This window comes from Ananas comosus, unplaced genomic scaffold (assembly GCF_001540865.1).
Source record: "Ananas comosus cultivar F153 unplaced genomic scaffold, ASM154086v1, whole genome shotgun sequence".
Lineage (NCBI taxonomy): Eukaryota > Viridiplantae > Streptophyta > Magnoliopsida > Poales > Bromeliaceae > Ananas > Ananas comosus.
The window spans coordinates 10400-24852 of NW_017890682.1; the positions used below are offsets into that span (position 1 = coordinate 10400).

Genomic DNA, 14453 nt, shown 5'->3' on the forward strand with positions numbered 1-14453 from the left:
AGTTGTTGGATGTTAAATGGAACAAAGAAATAGATTAAATGTAATTCAAATATTATTTATCCTAATGAATTAAAGTCAAAATATTACTTAAAATAATAAATTAATATTAATAATTATAAATAATAAATTATAAATAGCATTATAAATTGACAGAATTAATTAATTAATTAATTAATAATGAATAATTTATAAATAAACTAAATTAGTTAATAAATAAATCATTAATAAAATTAACTTTAGATCATATAGTGTAAATAATAAATAAATTAATTAATAAAAAATAAATAATAAATTATAAATAATTATAAATTATAAATTATTATAATTAATAATAAATTATTATAATTATAAATAAGAATTTATTAGTAATATAAATTATAATTTTAATATTATTAATGAATATAAATTAAATTAATTAATAATACTGAAAATAATAATTATGATAAATATAATATAATTATAATTATTAATATTTAATTTATTATTTTAAGTAATATTTTGATGTTAATTAATTAGATAAAATAATTTTAATTTACAATTATAACTCCTATTTTTTTGTTCCAATCTAACATCGAAACACTACTTACCTTATTCCTAAGAACAGTTCAATTTTCATCCAAATGCAAAATTGGCCTAGATCCTATTTATAACTGAACTTGTACCTATCTCTAGAATAAGCAGTTTTTATTTATACCCGAAACAAACGCAATCTCAGAGTTTTCATACAAAGCCACCAATAGATGTTTACTGTGAGGCTTTTGTTAAGCTACTACTAACTTAAACTACTAGCTCCACTAAAAGCTAGAGAATACTGTTGTTAGTTTTTTTTTTTTTTTTTTTTTTTTTTTTTTTTTTTTTTNAAGGAGGGCCAAGTTGTCGAGCCCGGAATAGAGGATGTCGCTGACGAAGCCCAGGAACCACTTCAGCGTCCCGCTGCCGTGCCAGAGCTTGTGCTTCGTTGCCGCGACGAGGAAGCCAAGGAGCAGGCTGGCGGCTATGCCGATCACAGCGGTTTCGAAGATGACTTCCCACTCTCGCAGCGTCAGACACAGGTGGGCATGATATTGATGAGAAAACACTGGAATTTTCCGACTCAGTTTAAAAGTGTGGCAGTACCAAGTGTTGTCGGCACTCGATGGCGCCGGAGAGCTCGCCGACATGGCTCCTCAAACTAGCTCAGTTTTTTTTTTTTTTTTTTTTTTTTTTTTTTTTTTCTGAATTATCATGTGCTACCAATTACGGTGCACAAAAATAAAGAAAAAATCGAACTATAATAATAAAAAAAATGTAGAAAGCAGAGACCAATATTACATGGATCGGTAATTGTTTAGTTCCACGGAAAGAGTAAGAGCTATATAAAAAGAAAGTACAAATTTATATTTTATGTCTTTCTAAATAAAAATCAAAAGCCTCATGGTAAACTTCACATTTCTTTTGTTCCAACAAAAACTCTAGGGGTGTCACGCCCGGGTACCAGGGGAAGCATATTCGGTACGTGCACAGACCCGCTATACACCTGCAGTATATAAGGCGTCTACAAGAACCCAGTCGATAGGAGTAAAAATATAAAATAATCCTATCCTGATATCAGAGCAAAGTACAGTCCACNGGAAGCATATTCGGTACGTGCACAGACCCGCTATACACCTGCAGTATATAAGGCGTCTACAAGAACCCAGTCGATAGGAGTAAAAATATAAAATAATCCTATCCTGATATCAGAGCAAAGTACAGTCCACAATACTCACAACCAGAGAACAGGGAGTATAAAATCCAAAATCTCAACTAAAAGAAAAGTATCACAACTATAGAGTCTGGTCCCAATAGTACATAAACATCACGGGGTATACAAAAAGTAGGTATAATGGCAGTCTCTCTATACATAGGGACATCACCCTCGGCTGTAGCCCGAGTAGCAAGGTGATCGACTAGCATGCTCCTAGCAATGTCTAGCTAGACGCGACTCCCTTGCCACGATCCCTAGCCTCTCCTGTAGATGGCTCTGTAAAAAAACAACAATACAAAGGGCGTGAGAACTATAAACAATAGTTCCCAGTGGGTAAGCCGCCAGCCTCGACGAATTACACCACTAGGTTCATGATGTACCAAATAAAAGTAGTAATTTGCATGATATATTTCCAATATTAACAATTACTGGACATGTAAGCAACATGTAACAATGATCTCTGCAGTAATGAATCAGCTAGGTAATAAAAGCATAGCAACTACTATAAACACGAACGTAAACATAGATGTGTAAGCAAATACTGTATATTATACTGATGAGTATTCATTACTGTCCTTGTCAATTAGTACTTTTATTTCATTCATAAGGACCTACCCATGGTAGTCTAGCTTGCACCGCGCCTAATGGCCCCGTGGTAGTATACACTCCCCACGGCAATCCACTTCGGCACCCAATCCCGCACGGGCGAGCAACTGTCGCGTAGGCCAACTCCGGAGTGCCGATTTGTAGGGAGCGACCCTCACAAGCATGTGCGAATGAGCACAATGGCAAGCAAATGTAATAAATAGTTAACAATTCTCAATTGTCATCTCTAAACATATATAAGGTTCTTTCTCTCGACCTTTAGGTCGGATTTCAACATAGCATGTTAGTATCCACCAGATTAAGTGACTAGATAAAAGAACTATACAATTACATATGTCACTTGCATCAACTACTAGTCAATGACAATGTTTGAACATACTATTAACCGAGGCATACATTGATTGCATCATTATTTATTGTTTATGCATTTAAACTCAAAGAGAAGGCAATCATTCATGATTCACATAATTATGTCTAATTTGTAGTTATATAGCTTTATAATGAACATAGAAGGAGTTCACTTGCTCTGGTTAGGTCCGACCCACCTATTAGTCGACGATTCACGTCCAACCTGCAGGTATGAATCTTCACAATTCCCCAAAAGCCCTAGGAACTGATACAAGATCAGCTAGGAGTATACTTCAGATCCTATGTAATTCTATTACATTAACACTTCTAGGAGGTAGAATTTCACCTTGTACACTTTGCTAGTGGAACCCCTGGTTCAGATTAGATGAATGCTTCAAATTTCAGCTTCAAAAGCCTTCCAACATCAGCCGAGATCTACACACACCGTCCGCTGCGAACCTGCTGCGAATTAGCTATAAAACTGCATTGAAGTGCTTACTAAAACAGTCTATTTCAGCAACTGCACACTTCGTACCCAGTTATAGCTTTAGCCCATGTTTACTCCAGCTTAAAACATCAAAGTCCACTTTCGTAAGTTCCCCGAAGTCAGTCGAGAACTACCAAATACTCTGTCGCAAATCAGCTACACATTAACATCACATCTGCACCAAACTATAGATAGTATTATCTAATTCGAAGAGATTTTCACCTTAGGTCAGGTTAAAGCTTAGATCCCTGTCTTGATTCAGTCCATGGCACACAATTTAATCTCCAAAGACTTCTAAATATCAGCCGAGATCGATCTATTGCCCTCGCTGCGAGTTAATACCAAAACAGTCACTAAACTCACTAATATGCCTTATATAGTCATAATAATAGAGTAATACTCAGCCAATTACCTTCTTAAGGCTTCAAATCAGCTTATCCTTGAATTAGAACAGAGAAATTATCGCAAAGTATTCCTTTCTCACTGCTGGAACCACTCCTCAACCAGCTGTGATCACGATACAAAGAATAGGTTCAACTTAAGCACAAAAGCTGTAAAATGAGAACTAACTTAGGTAATTACCTTTCTAAGCCTCTCTCTTTAACCTTTCTCTGCAGTAAGGATGAAGAACTCTGTCACAACACCTCCCCCTTAGCTCTAGAGGCTGTCCCTCAAGGTTCCAAACCAGCTAACACCAAGGAGAAGAAGAAATCAAGCTCAAATTCACCATTTCATACACTAGGAGAGAGAAATCTAGAGAGAGAAAGTTAGGAAGCACCAACCCTTATCTCCTGGCCTCCAGCACCCTTTGGGGAGTTGCTGAGGTCGAGCAGGAAGGATAAGGATGGAGATAGAAGGGGAAAAGACCAAAATGCCCAAACTGCCACGCACCTGTTGCTGCTGCTGCTTGCTGTACCGGTACAGCATTATGCTTGTACCGGTACACCAATGCAGAAAATGCCAATTTCGAAATTACAATGCACTTTCTTGCTTTTCGCATTCCGATCACCCTCAAACTTAGTCATAAATGTCTCTAAACCCTTTAGAACATGTAGGGTAGTTCCACATTCCCTTCCACACACTCGAACTCCGCAAATTGCAAAAGTTCAGTGTATTACAAGGGGCTTGTTTGGTTCATCTATTTTTGGTATGGAATGGAAATCGGTTTGATCAAATCCGGTTAATTTTGTTTGGTTCGCATGAATCAGTTTGGAATTCCTATTCCGGACTGGAATGGGAATGGCCCATTAGCCTTCAACTTGATTCCGGTCTTCTAGCCCGGATTGAGATTTCATTCTGGAAGCCCACTAAGTTCTCGAAGCCCATGTGACCATTTCACCCTCCTTCTCTTCACCCCTTTCTCATCGAAAAAAAAAAACATATCCACTCTCAAAATCCTATCCCTAACCCACATCAATAAAAATTTTTAAAAATGAATTTGATAATTTTTTGGAAAACTTATTAGAGAATAGTATTATATTTTTCATAAATTTTAAATAATATAAATTTATATTTGAGAGTAAAATTAGTATTATAGTATCCTATAATTTTTTTAGTTTATACGAACCAAACAATGAAATGTGAATAACTCATTCCAATTCCCAATCCACAAATAAACCAAACGTCTTGGGGGAGTGGGCCATTCCAATTACCATTCCAATTCATTCCCATTCCATTATCCATTCCAATTCCACCCTTGAACCAAACAAGCCCTAAAAATAATCGAAAAAAACTTTTCCTAATATCGAAATTGAAAATACTAAATTAGAGAAATATAGAAATATCTAACCAAATCTTTCATAACATTGCTTCAAAAAAATCCGAACTACTTAGGCAAATGATTGAGAACCCCCGCTCCACTGCTGACTTCAATCCCGATGTTGCATGCGAAGCTGCCGGACACCTCCTTTCCTAGCGATCGGACGTGCCTCAAGGCCAAGCCGCCACGCACACATATACTATGTTGCACCCAAAACACTTGTATGTATAAATGATGTATATTTATCTTACTCCACATGCTAATCTACTTCAATGGGGATTAATCTCAGAAACCGAGCCATACTCCACATAGTCATGAAACTTGCACCAATAGAATTCAAATACAATGTGGTTTAGAATTTTTCATGAACCAGGTGAATGGACCAAGTCTACGAAAGAAGATGTATTTTTTAACATTCTCCATCTTGACTCTTTTGTACTAAATCACTCTCTCTTATCTTATCACCCCCTCTTACTCTTTTGTACTAAATCACTCTCTCTCATCTTATCACCCCTTCTTCTTGAGGGATCTCGATACTAACTGTCACGCTTCGGAGCAGCCAATTTGGTCGGTTCGGACACGCGAACAGACGTCGAACGGACAGCACCTCCCCTGTCCGCCCAAGGCTCGAACAACATATATAATACAAACAATTCAATACACATGAATGCAATTATACAAGGTTTGCACGAGGGCAAACAACAACAAACTCACATGTGAAAGCACCTATGCTATTACATTTAACCATTCAACACATATCATTTGATTACATTTGAATCAAACACAAGTAAACTATTCTTTTACAATTCACAATTACACCACATTTTTCTTTAACCCAAAATATAGGATTTACATATCTTTCTTTACATGATTTATAATTCAACATACAAAAGTTGAGTACTCAAAATGTAGGGTATGCCTATACTCCGAGGCCACTAGCTACGGCGCGATACCCTTGCCTCGATCTCTGCCGCCCCGCTCGCGCACGGATTTGCAGGGTTAGTGGTAATGAGAACTAGAACGAAGTTCCTAGTGGCTTTGGCCGCCGATCGCGCCGATTCGCCTACTAGGTCTATTTCAGACATATATATTTCAATAAAGGTAGATATCTAACTATCTAATGCAATTACTAATACAATGCCTGCAAAACAACTGTCAATAGATAGATAGATAATCAAATATATGAATCTGATGCATGCATGTCCATTTCTCGTTTCACTTGGCTTTTACCCAATCAAACCAGGGTTCACAAGGCTCACCCCAAACTGACATCTCACATGTCCCATCTATCGGGATTAGCATTTGAAAATGCCCCTGAGGGATCCATCCCGTCTACCGGGGAAGGCACATGGCACTGTCACCCGAGGGATCTTCGCCGGGCACTCTCACCCGTGGTGTCTACACTCCAGAGCACGGCTTGTGGAGGAGCGACCTCACACAAGCTGGAACCGATACATGTGAGGACGATCCATTCCTCAATTTGAGGAAACATAGCCAACCTGTCTCATATCTCAATGCCTCAATGCCAATGATAGGTCTTTACCTTATCATGCATATACCTTCATATCCAAACCACATAAATCATGATACCACTCTAGGTTAAACTTTGTTTAGCCGTTCCATTCTCAATGCCAATCGAGTCACTATAGTCAATATCACCCTTGTTTACTATTGTCCAAGTCTTTTCTCGCATTCACATGCACATAGGGTTCCCATATACAAGTCTTCTTGGTGCTTTACCATTTATATGTTCTTTAAGCATTTTAAATGGAATTTAACCAAGCATACATAATAAGCTACCCTATATGCAAGAATGCAACAATACAAGATGCTCAAGTAAAGTGACGTAGACATAGAAAGAGACTCGGTGTTTTCGGATAGCACCCCCACCTTTTAGTGTTACTAGGATGCCGAGGTTCAATTTTCGTGATTTGTAGAGCTCTACGCCACAAACTGCGACAATTTGTACCAATTTAGCCTGTTTCCTTAATTTCTCTGCGCACGCTCGTCGTATCGCCGAACCGAGCGCACCAACGCGTTCGTTGACCTACCAATTAGGTTAAAATGAGATCAAACCCAAGCTTCGACCTCAAAATCTAAAAACCCTAAGTATATGTCCTTGTACAATATCATCTTCCCCAATCTAGTCCCTAGCATGGATACTATGGGGGAAAAACACCATAGAAGCTCCTAGATGCAAATACTAGAAGCAAATACTAAAACCCTAACTCAAAATCATGGAAACTCACCTTGGAGTCCAAGCTTTTCCTTCAAAAGCTCTTGACCAAGCTTGTCACTACCTAGACAAGCTTCTTCTCCAAGCTAGCTTGTCACGCCCTGAGACCCAGCAGAAGCCCGCCCAGCACATGCCTAGACCCGCCATATGTCTAAAACATATAAGGCGTCTACTACGAAATGATGAATAAAGCAACAATAAAAGAAGATCTAGAGATATCAGAGCATAAAACAACATCTTGATTCTATGAAAGGAAACAAGTAAAAGAGCTATCAACCATCTATAAGTAAACCGAAAGGTAGTACAAAAAGAAATCCCAAATACAAGTGCTATAGGTAGGTACATAGGTGGTTTCTATACATGGGTGCAACAAAACCTCTCCCTCTCTCTCACCAAAAACAACGAGAGAGAAAACCACCTAAGCAAAGAGTAAAGCTCCCCGCTAGCTATCTACGCGACTCCCTTGCCTCGATCCCGTGCCTCCGCCGCTGCCGAAGGCTCTGAAATAAAACATAAAACAGGGGGCGTGAGAACTATTAAATAATAATTCCCAGTGGGCGATTACTGACTTCAGTTAAGTGCTCCACTAGGCCCAAACTAAACATGTAAGTAAAAAGTAAAAGCGATAAGAACAACATGTAAATAAACAAGTAAACTTATTACAACATGATATCTCTACTTAGCATGAAGTTGCGTAAGTAAGAAAGCTATTCTATAAATGAATATGCGGGAATGTACAACCAACATGATGTCTACAACAAAATAGTAAAATGTCAAAGTTTACTATTCTAGTCAATGTCCACATGGCATGTTAACTACTTAAAGTTCCAATCTTGTAAGACCCGCCCGTAGGCTGTCTGGCCTGAAGGCCCACCCGTAGGCTGTCTGGCCGGTGCCGTGCCTAATGGCCCGTGGTAGTCAACATCTCCACTCTAGGAATGAGCCTTACCCACGGCAATCCACTTCGGCGCCCAATCCCGCACGGGCGATCACATGCCGCGATGGCTATCTCCGGAGTGCCGGCTTGTAGGGAGCGACCCTCACAGGCATGTGCGAATGAGCACAAAGGCAAGCAAGCGTAAAAGTCTGTCTCAAGTACCAAGTTCTCATGTCTAAAACATGGAATGTAACATATGTCTCAATGGCCTATCACTATGTCATCATGTCTAAAACATGGAATATAGTCGATGTCACAATGGCCTATCTCTATATCATCATGTCTCTATGTTCCAATTTAACAGTTTACTAGTTCGAGTGCCCCTTTATGGCACTTTTGTTCATCAAGTCCAAGCACGAGTTTTAGGTTCAAGAGTACCCAAATCTAGTCATTTTTCTCATGTGAGACATGTTTCCATCATACAATAAGAATACTTTTCATATGCATGCTTGATACACATATGGCTCTACTATATAGAGTTGAATTTTCATGATACATAACACATGCATTTTAAGTATTCTAAAATTCACATAAATTCTATCTAGCATGAATATGCACGTGATGTGATGAAACGAAAACATTTAACCCCTTAGGAGAAGTTTTCTCCTATTCCAATGAAGCCAAACCCACCGAAAAAGTCGAAACCCTTTGTTTCGCCGAACGAAGTTGTCTACTACTCTCCTAGTGTCACGACCCACGACCACCCGCCAATTTGGCCGGGTCGCGGCGCCGCCGACAGACCGCCGAACGGACAGAGTTTCCCCTGTACGTCCAAGGCGTCGCAATCAAAACAATACGAGAGGTTCCAAACAGGAACAGTATTCATTCACAGATTGCATAAGGAAGTATCGAAAACATAACCTATTAAGTTATTACAGCATTCAACTTAGATGCATTTTACAACATAATTTTTCTTTTACAATTAACCTTCAAATACAATCATAATCATTACAGATTCTTTTACAACTTAAACAAAAGTTTGTTCTTGTTTTTAAACCCCCCCAAGCTAGACCACCAACTCGGGTACTGCTATCTCAGTCTCTGGGTAGGACGCTATCTGCAGATCTACGTCCTCGCCTTGCGCCGCCGCGCCGCACACGTGTGTACCTGTACCCCCAAAACAGCAACACGGGGGTGAGACTATTGTCCATAGTCCTCAGTGGGTTTAGCCACCCAAGAGAACAAGCTCAGCCAACAGGTCTAACGAGGCACTGCAACATGTTAGATCAACAATATACAACAGATATATATTCAATTGAAATACATGTCATGCCTCACGAAATGCAATATGCAATACCTGTAATCATGCAAGTAGGTTACTTTAACACTACTTATGTTCTTAATCATTCTTTACTCTTTGCCATTTAATGCTTACTTTTAGCTCTTAGCTATTCCTTTCTTTAGCTATTCATTATTCTTTAGCCACTCTTTGTTCTTTAGCTATTCTTTACTCTTAACATTCTTGAACCATGCTATATCTTAGCCTTTGGCATTCTACTCTAAGGTCACTTTACCTTAGTCAACAAAGCCACCCGACTCGGTCTTGAGTCAATCAATCGCGGATAGTCCGCGCACTGTCTAGCTCGAGGTGAAGGAACTCTCACATGCACCTCAGCTGGCAACAGCTCACCGTACTCCTGTCCTAGCCGTCTGGCGGCGAACGAATCGCACCTCACCCAACAACGGCCTAGGTTCAATGACTTAGTCACCCGGCGGCGAAATCGTCGCACACACGCCACGACAGTGGTTCAGTCAACAGGCGGTAGGATCCACAAACTGGCTAACCATCCGGCGGCGAAATCGTCGCACACACGCCACGACAATGGTTCTCTAGCCCCTGGGCGGCGAAATCGTCGCACACACCCGACACCACTTTGGGTGTAGCAGCAAGCAGCGGGATTCCGGAATCCATATCACATCAACCAAGGGTTGGTCTTAACCCTATGGAACTGACCTCTCTAGGTCTAAGCATTTATCTCCTAGGTCCAATTGACTCTAGGTTCAACATCCTTTACACAACCTAAGTTATTACTTTAGGTTTATTGCTTTCACATTCTTAACCTAGGTTTATTACACTAGGATCATCATTCTTTTCCAACCTAGGTTCACTTAACTCTAGGTTAAGCAGCTTTCATTTCACAACCTATGTTCTTTACATTAGGTTTAACATCACTCTTATTTAACCTATGTTCTTTACATTAGGTTCAACATCTCATTTATTTAACCTATGTCCTCGACACTAGGTTTAATGCCACTCGATCTATAGGTTTATTCATGTCCACCTATATATGTTCCTTACTTAGCATTCTTAACATGCACTTGCATTTACTATTCTTATATCATGCTTATCACTTATACTTTAGCATAGCATCATTCACTTTAATCATTCTAGGGTTATCAACCTAGTTTCATGCACATTTATCTCACAATGTCAACATGCATTCTATATCTCATTTTAACTTATATCATCAATATGCATTTCATTCTATGCATTATGCTTACATGCATTCACATAATTATCTAGCTTTATTCAACATGCTCATAATGCATTCTATTTAGCAATTACATCACACTATCATCATGCATTATTTAGCTACATGCATCATTTACATTTATATGCATCAACTTTAGCATCTACATCATATTATGCATTTCTACTTAGCATCAACTATACCGATCATCAACATGCATCAACATGAAAGTCTAATAATTAGACATAAAGGCGACCTAGTCGCTTCGGTAAACCAACCCACCTTAACACGCGCTCCGATTGCTTGTAGTCACTTGCAATCGGCCTCCCGCGGCAACCGTTGCCCGGTTTGGCCCGAACTCTTGCGCGACTTAGCAAACGACCTCCGAACCGCGATCCGTCTTTTCCGGAGTTTATTCCTTGACTCCAAGGTGCTCCAGTTCCGATCTCATGATTTTTAGACCTTTATTCCGCGTGCTGCGGCTATCTGTACCAAAACCGACCGTTTCGTCAATAACTTCGCGTACGCTCGTCGGATTGCCGAACCGAGCGCACCAACGCGTTCGTTAGGTCCCCAATTAGGTTTCTACAAGGCCAATTTGCCTTAGAAACACCCGGAGGCAAAAGCCCCAATTTCGGTGCCCTAACAATGCCATAATCAAATTTCTTGGGATTGATCTCATAGCTAAGCATAATTAAGCTTAGAATCACCCAAGAAGCTCTCTAAACTTGTTTCCATCTCATTAGAATCATCCCTAGGGCATTTAGAACAAACCCTAGGATTCCACCATTAGAGCACTACGAAGAACAACATGGATTTCATGTGTTCTAGGTTTCTACAAGGTTCTAAAACTTGTAGGGAGATCAAAATCAAAGATCTAGGGTTCAAAACCCAAACTCTAACCCTAGGTTTGCATCAATGGTGCAATCCATGGTTCAAAGCTTCAATATGAGCTAGAACCATCTTCTCCAACTCAAATGGGTTCCATTTGAACCACTCAAAAGCAACCAAAAACCCTAAACCCTAGAAATGCCATTTTAGGATTAGAGCTTACCTCCAAAAGAGCTCCAATGGCTCAAGGAAGATGAAGGAGAGGATGAAGATCTCCTTCTAGATCTTCTTCTCCATCTTCTCCAACTTCTTCTTCTCTTTTTCTTCTTCTCTTTCTCTTTTCTCTCTTTTCTTTCTTTCTTTCTTCTCCCTTCGGTTGGGCACGAACAGAGAGAGAGAGGGGGGTGTGGGAGTGTGAGAGAGAGGGATAAAAACACTCTCTAATACCCTCTCACATGTGTTGTAACAATATGCCACTTAGCCCCTCAAGTTTTCAGGTTTTTCCAACTTGATCTGCTGTTTTCGGGCTGCTTGTACCGGTACAGGGTTCCTTGTACCGGTACAAGGCCTGGCAGACAGCCAACCCGAGGCTCGGTTTCTCATTTGCGCAGTGCTTGTACCCGTACAAGGATCCTTGTTCCGGTACAAGGCCTGGCAGCCTCAAACCTAAGAGCTCCAGAATGCCGTTTTCACTTCGTTTCGGCTCTACTTCGCGCCGATCGATGTCAAAACCATTCCAACACCTTTGGAACTCATTTTTACTCTTCCAAACTTGTTGGAATACCGAATGGAACTTGTCCCAACCGTTCAGTCGCCTACTTTGGTCCATTTGGCCAAAGTTAGCCAATATCGTCGAAATTCGATATCTCACAACTTCGCACCGTTCGATGCCAAAACCCTTCCAACTCTTTTAGAGCTTACTTTTAGCCTTCCAACAGTGATGGAATGTTAATTGGGACTTGTCCATCCATCTTCTTCGCATACTTTAGTCGTTTTAGCTAAAGTTCGATAATTTCTTTCGAAACCTCGGGGGTTACATTCTCCCCTCCTTAAAAGAATTTCGTCCGCGAAATTAAAACCACATCAACACTCGATCTATCGAGTTATCAAGGGAACCAACGCACCTTTCCATTCCAATTCCGTTCACCGGCATTGCATATCAACCATATCATTGGTGCATCGGCCAATCGCGAGTGCTTCAATCTCAATCAAATCCTTGCTCTATCACGAGACGGCACACTTCAGCGCGTCTCAATCTCAACTTTTTTTTGAGCATTATCCACTTGGTTCCCCTAGCTTGAGCATACCAACTCCAATTCTCACGTAGCTTTCGATCATTCAAGTGCCTTATAAGAGCACTTCGGCTTCTCTTTATCCTTTAATACCATAAGCCACGATCAACGCCACTCTACTCCGGCTGTGGATTTGCACGAACCCTTCGTTCGCAACTCGAGCTTAGGCTCATTCACGGAGTCATCGGTCGCACCGACCATCAGTCTCTACGGGTGGACCAACAGTCACCCACCCTACGTAGGCCTACCGACTAAACTCGTCTCAACGACGCCTAGCGTCTCTCGCTCGCAAGCGTAGACCCAATCATCATTGGGCGACATTCTCATTGGAGAACTCGCACACACTCCAACCAGGAGCTATCAAGACCCCAATCCATATCAAAACCTTGGGTTGGGTCACTACACACTCGGTGTATCATCAATCTCGCACTCTAACACGTGACATCCCACGTACTCGGGTCTCAGCTCGGACTACCGTCCTGACCAAAATTCTCGCCCCACCGATAGGTACCGGGCCGCTGTCTCTCACAGCTGACTGCGCCTGCCCAATGGGTCTAGGCTCCACAGTCCACAAGTGGTCCAGGCACGGGTCGTCCCCAAGCACTACACACCAACGTCGTTCTACACGACATGCTCTACAGAGCTACAAGTACCACTGTCGGCTCTTAAGCACCTTGTGCGAGCCACCAACCCTACGAGTGATCCATGGCTCGCTTCACACTTAGCCCTGCTAAAGTGCTACTGCCAACTCACTCAACTGGCTGAATCAAAACCGCATCTCACGAGTAATTATACTCGAGCGCTCTACGCCTCTACCGCATCTAACATGAAATCCAGCATCAGGCAGCTTGCCTATGCACGTCCACTACAAGAGCATAACTCGTCCACCTCAACTTCGAAGTATTACTAGGCCAACGGGCCCGCGTCCGTCAACTACACGGTTACTCTCTCCATAGTGATTCTACTTTCACTGTCCGATCTACCGAAACACATTCTCAACTCCCGAGTCTTTCGGGTATCCTCAACATTAAGGCTCAACCTTCACAATCTTTCAATCTATTATTTCAAGAGTCACTTACTTGACCATGTTCTCCACGAATCTCATTCCTTACCGGAGAATTATCACTAGCCATTAGCTAGCACCACTTGGCTTCCTACTTGCACCAGCAGGTGCCACTTCTCACAATACAAGCATGAACGGGTGTCTACTTACCCGACTATTCGGTCTCTACTATGCAATACATAATTAGTAGCAACCGACCAACAACAAATGTATGCTATGCACCAACTTGAGATTATTAAAAGCACATGCTTTCTCAATTAACTCATACCTGCCACGATGACGTCAGCAGCGGCAGGCTCCGCAATTCGGGTCGCTTATCTATGCCCACCTGGCGCTCGTCGCGAACCCTCTGGTTGCATCATCCTCAACGGCTGCTCTCCCGACCATGCCGCAGGTGGCACACCTGCAGGTTATCCCCAAGAGGAATGGGCCGTCGCCAGTGTCAAGGCCCGGCCGTCACCTCGCGAACACTCGTCCCGCATATGACCCGGCAGCCCACACTTGAAGCACTTGCCCTCTCGCTACTCACACTGCTGTGGGAAATGAGGGCCTCCACAGATAACACATTTCGCCGAGGACCGAATGGGGTATGTCCCCGGAGCTCGGGATCGCGAGTGCGAACTCGTCGAAGTCCGTTGGGAACTTGACTGACCACTGGATCCACCTGTCGGTCGTCCTTTTCCCTTTTCCCTGTAAT

General features: G+C 41.5%; 2 long non-coding RNA genes across 4 annotated transcripts; both read right to left on the reverse strand.

Annotated features, from left to right (window-relative positions):
* Positions 1–1964: 1964 nt before the first annotated feature.
* Positions 1965–3849, reverse strand: LOC109704078. Of its 3 annotated transcripts, none has more exons than XR_002214160.1 (7): positions 3750–3849; positions 3580–3674; positions 3390–3495; positions 3216–3309; positions 3027–3139; positions 2878–2938; positions 1965–2002 (listed from the first exon to the last, which is right to left on the reverse strand). It is a non-coding gene; the product is annotated as an uncharacterized LOC109704078 (long non-coding RNA). The 3 variants fall into 3 exon arrangements; XR_002214162.1 differs by having other exon boundaries at positions 2878–2945; XR_002214161.1 differs by having other exon boundaries at positions 3027–3142.
* Positions 3850–9093: 5244 nt separating this feature from the next.
* Positions 9094–10911, reverse strand: LOC109704077. Its single transcript, XR_002214159.1, has 2 exons — positions 10853–10911; positions 9094–9206 (listed from the first exon to the last, which is right to left on the reverse strand). It is a non-coding gene; the product is annotated as an uncharacterized LOC109704077 (long non-coding RNA).
* Positions 10912–14453: the final 3542 nt, after the last annotated feature.